This window comes from Solanum lycopersicum, chromosome 11, assembly GCF_036512215.1.
Source record: "Solanum lycopersicum chromosome 11, SLM_r2.1".
In the NCBI taxonomy this organism is placed as follows: domain Eukaryota; kingdom Viridiplantae; phylum Streptophyta; class Magnoliopsida; order Solanales; family Solanaceae; genus Solanum; species Solanum lycopersicum.
In genome coordinates this window covers 47485963-47492918 of record NC_090810.1, presented here as the reverse complement: position 1 = coordinate 47492918, position 6956 = coordinate 47485963, and positions in this window count along the sequence as shown.

Here is a 6956-nt window from a genome sequence, read left to right as displayed (position 1 = left end):
ACTTTCTGAACTAGGTATGGTCACAATGAGTTCCTATTCATGTCTTTTGTTCTAACTAATTCGTCGATGACCTTTATAGACCATATGAATACGTGTTCTGGAATTACCTTGACTCATTTGTAATTGTCTTTATTGATGATATATTGGTGTACTCTAAGAGTGTGTATGAACACATGGGTCATTTGAGGATAGTATTTCAAGTTAAAAAGGAACATCAACTCTATGCTAAATATAGTAAGGTTTAATTTTGGGTCAGATCGGCTGTCTAAGATGGTTATATGAGACTTAAATTCCGACGTTTCGATTGAAATATGTTTTTCTTCATGTTTTAAATAGAGTGGTTTTTTAATTAAAAGTTTTAATTCCGCACTAAATTTACTACCTATGTGATGGATGAACGCTAAGGGGCTTGTACGAGTCTCCTTCAAGGTGAAGTACATGGTGCCACTACTGCGGGTGTGCTTTGGTCTTGACTGGGTTTCAGGGACGATAAAGTTGAGTACTTATTGGTATTTTGATGGATTAAATTAGAATAAGGTGGATTAATTTGACTAAACCTATGCCACCTATATAAGTCTTTTTATCCCCCAAATTAGACTCATTTTAGTTTATCCTCTCAAATCCCAAAACAAAACCCAAAACTTCTCTAAAATATTATCTCTCTAGAAGTTGGAAGATGACGAAACTAGGTCAAGTTCAAGGTCTCCAATCTTCAATATTTTAGGGAAATTTTACTAAGGTATGATAGCTTTTCATCCATGTAGTCCCCTAGAATGACCAATTTAATTAGGAATTCCCACAAGTCTAAAATTTCTTGTAATGTTATGGGTTAGGTTGATTATGGATCCAATTGAGTGTGTTATGATTGTATATAGTTGAATTATTGCAATTACATGTTATAACAGATAAAGTACATGCATTCTTGCATATACCATGATTATGCAGAAGAATTTATATAATTGTGTTAATTCCATGAAGGTAAACATTGCTGGTTTAGGCTTTTCTTATAGGTTTAATGAATTATGAGTAGCATTGCTTCAGAATAAAAGTTAGATGATGATCTTTAGAACTACGGAATTAAGACTAAACATTATTATTTGATTTTTTGGTAGTTGATACTATTGTTTAGGAAGGAATACTTCCTACATGAATTGCCCAATTATGAGTGTTTGAATGTGAAAGGCTTTCTCACATTACTTATGTTAGGTTGAAAAGACTTCTTGCCTAAAAAGAATCTAGACTAAAAGTCTATGTAAATGAAAAATCTATAGGTGACTAGCATTGATGTAACCCCTAATTACTAACCAAGGGTCGCTTATCGATTCACCATTTCTTAATTACTACAATGTGTTTACTCTCATTTTGGAAACTTGAAATGTTGTGATCTTTGCAGACATAATTAAGATAAATTATGATTGTAATTTAAGGGATTCTCTTGGGTTTTTTACGTAATATTTTAATTATAATTATGTAAAACTTGAAATGAAGGTGAGGAATATGCATAGAGGTATATATGTATGCATTTTTGGAAGAACATATTTATTTGGGGAGCCACCTTTCAGAGACAATTGTACATGTGATAAGCCTCACTCTTGAGACTATTTTTTGACACCTCTTATAGTAAAATTCATTTCACCTTAAGTATAAGAACCTTAGAACATTTTCTAACAAGTTATTAATAAAATTAACAAGAAAAATATTTGGTACTTTTGGCTTGAATTCTAGATACACACTTCTCTATGGTATGTGATAAAATATCTCTGTCAATAGTGGGTAGTGTTTGGTATTTTAAGGATATATTATTCTATAGAACTTAGTTTCCAGTGAATAAATATGATTTGGAAAGTTTATTCGTATATCAAAGAACACTTATGTTTATGTAGTGTCTAGTTTAGACTTTTAGGATTCGATATATGGGACGCAACATAGGATAAATTCGGTCAAGATTTCAAAAATAGAAATCCTCTATGGACTACTGTTAGTATTTGGAATATATATTTATGTACACAATATTTTTTGCAGCGATTCTATTCATTTGAAACATTAAGAGATGTTCCTACATCTTTCCTGAAGGTGATAAAGTCATTTTTTTCCGTTTTCCTTTTCAAATCTAAGTTGCGACATGAGGTATTAGGCTTGTTAGAATCCCTATCCTGGGAGCATAGTCGTAGTATAACAGGCTAAGCTTACTTGTGATGACAATCATGTTTTACTTCTACATTATTAAGATACTAACAATTAAAGAAGTAATTTAATTGTATTTTTAAGGTTTTATCTAAACATGAAAAAGTTAAAAACCTTGATACATTGGTTGGTTTACGGTTTGGACTCACAAATTTATGTTGGATTATATCTATGATAAAGCACTGAGTTTTGTGTCTAAACTTGTACTTTTACTCTTTTTACACTCTGAAATATCTGAAAGTTTTTATCTTGGTACATTGGTTACCATTTGTTACTTTGTATTGTTGTTTAGGTATCCTTTATGTGTGACACCTCTAAAATCTCTTAGATCGAATTGAGACTAACACTTGTGTAATGATTCTTTTAAGGTACTAAAAGGTTTATAATGATGTTTATAGTCAGTCTAAAGTTTGGTGAAGTCTGGAGGCCAAATGTCGAAGAACGTCCTTGAAGTTTGAAAGTTATGCCTTGAGATGTGAATGTAGGTTTAGGTGTGCCTTTGAATGTTTTATGCGTTTTTTTAAGTTGAAATTTGTTCAAGAGGATCATAACATGTATACGAGTGTATTTGAGGTTGAAACATCCGTGCAAAACTCCCCGAGGATCGACTAAAAGATCCTTAGGAGGACCCAAGCCTTGGTCTAGCAAGCTGCCTAAGGCAGCCAGATTTATTCATGGTTGGAACCAGCCTGCATCGCGGACTTGTTTCATGGTGGGAAAAAATTTTATGTGCTTCACGGAGACAAGGCAGACTCCACAGTTTCGAAAATTTATTTTCAAAGATCATGCGGGACCACTAGCATCGCGGACCTATTTCCCGCCAATAATTCCTAAAATTTAAGTTGATTTTTACTTGGTTAAAGGGTAATATAATTCCAGGGGTCTTTTAGGTATTTTAATGACTTTTTATTGCCGGTTATTGAACCTTTTCAATCCCAAATTCACCCTTCAAATCAAAACCCTCAATTCCAAAATAAAACCTCTCCATCTTTTCTCTCCAAAAAAACCTCCATTGATGAAGATTTGAAGATCAAAGGAAGAAGACAGATTTTTCAAGTTTTTCTCCATCAATTAAGTGGGATTTTTCATCACAATTACGGTTTGTATTTCGTACTTTGATTATTTTCCATTCAGGGATTCAATTTCAATGATCAAAAAGGATAATTAAAAAGGATGTATTCTTCTATTTTCAATTCTAGCCATGTGTTCTTGCATAAAATGTTTGTAATTAATTAATTATGATTGAATTGATCTTAATTTGATGATTTTGGATTATAAAAATCCATCAGCACATGGAAATCCTGATTTCCTTATTTTAACTATATTATGGGTGATTTTATCATGTTTTAATTGTACTGATTTCTTGTGTAGATTGGTTTAGGCTACTGATATATGTACGAATTATGTTAGAATCATATGTGGGTTGTCATTTATTGATGAATTTGTGTTGTATTACTTTGAATTAATTTATATTGAGATTATTGGTTTGAATTGATGATCATGACTATTGGTAAGAGCCTTTGAGTATGGAGTTGGTTGATTTGATTATAGACTAAAGTTGTAAGATTGGATTAGTGGTATGTTGCCCTAACTCTCTCTAAATTATGTATTATAGGTCTTCAATTATGATGATGATTAGTATGGTACACATATGGTGGCGGTGCTTATCTGTTATACATGAGAATTATGTGGCCTCGTCGGCATTAACTTATGAATTGTGAAACAATGTGGCATCGTCGGTGTTTCTTTATGAATTGTGGTAATATCATGTTATAATTTTAATATGTGGGTATTGTGAAGGTCTTGATGACTTATGTGCATATGTGAATTTAAAGAATGAATTATCCTAGTTTATATATGTGTCTCTAGTAGTCTATAGTGAAGTCCTTATGTGTATTATTTGATATTGAAGTATAATGCTTTTTGATGACTTATATGAGACTTGTGATGGTTTATATTGATGGTGCTATATTATTCATAGGGTTACCTATAATTGAATTGGTATTCGCTATGTGCTTTTTTAATGATATCCTATATGTGATAAGGTAAAGCGTATGTGCGTCTTGTTTGGTATACTTTTGTCCATTACTTGATACATGTGGAATGTTAATATGAATTCTCGTATTAGTAAGATAAATCTCCTTAGTCTTGAATGTGATATAGACATGTGTACTTGATCATAGCTAAGAAGGTCGTTTATGTGAAACCTTTTAAAATGAAGTTATGATATTTTTGAAGTCGAAAGTCGTAATGGTATCCTTCTTGTGTGAATGGTGTACTTAAGGTTGGTTGTCCCTAATGGCATGAAATCATCCTTAGGAAATTCATTGAGCTATCCTCTTAACCATTATAAGGAACCCTAGGTGACTTCCTTGGTAAGGTGTGCTATGATTTGGTTGTGAACAATATACGGAAGCTCTTCATATGCTCTTTATTGAATTACATTTTTGAAAAAAGGATAGAACCGAGTGAATATGCTAACGGAGTTTCTCTAAATAATATGTCATAATAGAACAAATAAACCCTTCATATTCCGTAACCATGTGCCTTCATAGGTTGTGTCCTAGTTCTACCATTGGCAAGTAGAACACCCTATATCATGTAGGGTTGACTCCAGATTCCATGATTAACTACCATTGTCTATGTAGGTTATTATCTATTCTATTCATGTGGGATACATGCTAGTCTTAGATAAGTTATATGAAGTTAAGATAGTGGAATGGGACTCTATCTAGACATTACATGATTAGGTTTTGAAGATATTATTATTTGAGTCCCTAGGTATTCTTCAAGACTGTTATATGTCCTTACATGTTGAATGTCTCTTAAATGAACTACTGATCATAATCACTAAAGTGAAGGTATGTTAATGAAAAGGCAAGTATGTAGAGTAATTCTAGGTAGGGAGTTTGATTAATGAAATGGGAATAACATCTTCTTAGGTACTCTAAAGGATATCTTTGGTGTGTGTATCAAGGGATTGTATGGGTGGTTGCTTCATAACTCACTCAAGTGGGCCTTAGAATCACCTTTGGTAGGAGGGTCTCATGGTTATGTATTTTGATGTGTTCTTGATGTTATCTTGTAAATCATCTACTTGTACGGATTGTTTGATCACTTGGCACTCTTGACTTTGACACTATTTGCATGCCTCTTATTAAGATCATTTTTCATATTGACTATGAATTGTTAGTTCGTATTATAGATGGAAATTTTCTATTTCAAGTACAAACTGGAAAGACATATTTAATGTGGTTCTTGGTTCTCTTGACTATTGGGCTTTGACACTTCTTGATATAGGGCATCATCCCTTCTTGACCTTCTTGTGTGTGGTGTGATGGCATGATGTATATATTGAGCTATCCTTGTTATTTAATCTCTTTAAAATGGTGCTACGACTGTTCTGGGCATTTGGATCTTTAAATATTGATCGTCATACTCTTATTATAATGTTTATTTGATTTATTTGTTATGTTCCAATTGTACTGCCCGTGACTTGAGAAATGTATCGTGACGAATACGAGGGCCAAAAATCTATAGTTGTTACACCTCTAAGTTATATGATTAGCGATAGTTGTTTCTATCGTAGGAAATGTTTGAGGGGATGCATGATGCTGTCCATTGGACATGATCATTTTTAGCACCTTAGGGAAAATCACATTTGCATAAAGGCATCTATAGTATGAATCTTGGGACGTGTACATGATCTATATGTTGTATATTTACATGAAATTTTGAGGGTTTATTTGATCATGTCACCATAGGTTGAAATAAAAGTATGGCTATATGTTTTGATCTTTTTGAGGCCTGTAGACCCATGTCTTGTATTATACTAAAGTTACTATTTGTTTGAAAGTTGTGTGAAGCATGAAACGGCTAATTTCGGTACTCATAAGTTGGTAATATTCTTTTTATTTCATCTTGAAGTGTGAAGATAATAGCTGCATTAAAATATCGTCATATGTTAAAATTTTGTGTCAAATCATTTTGACATCAAATAAATATTTAAATTGGAAACATGCACATCCTTAACAAAATAATTCCTTATGAACCTAATTACTCCACTAGATTATAATAAATTTTCCCTTGTTGATCGCTTTGGAATGTCACAAGTATTAAATTATGTCAGTTCAGGAAAGAGTAGTATACTTCTGAATGGGGTCAATACAAGTGTTGGTATTAGATCCTATTTTAGTGGTTCTAGGACATATTGTAACACCTCTAAGATACTAGGCCTTGTTTAAAAGTTAACACCATTGCTTACTTACTATAAGTTGTTTTATACTCATTCTGGGAACTTGAAATTTTGTAAAAATTGTGCTTAACATAAATTATTATTGTAATTTAAGGTATTGTATGGGCGTATTGGCGTAAATGGACTAATTAGAATTTCTTATAAGTTGAATATTTTGTGTATCAAGTATATATATATATATATATATATATATATATATATATATATAAGCATTTTGGGGAATCACACAATAATTTGGGCAACACCCTTTTAGTGACATCTGTATGTATCACAAGCTTCACTCTTTATAGACTATATTTGGACACCTCCTCCTGTGATTTCTTTTGAACTGAAGATTCATAACATTATATATTAGTTAAATAGTGACTATTCAATTATCAACTGAAAAAGTAGCATTTGGGTGAAGTCGACGCACAAACTTCTTTTGGTAAGTGATGAAAAAAAATATTTTTTAGCTGGGTACTATTTTGTATTTTAAGCATATCTTGTGTTATACAACATCGTTTACAGTGAATAA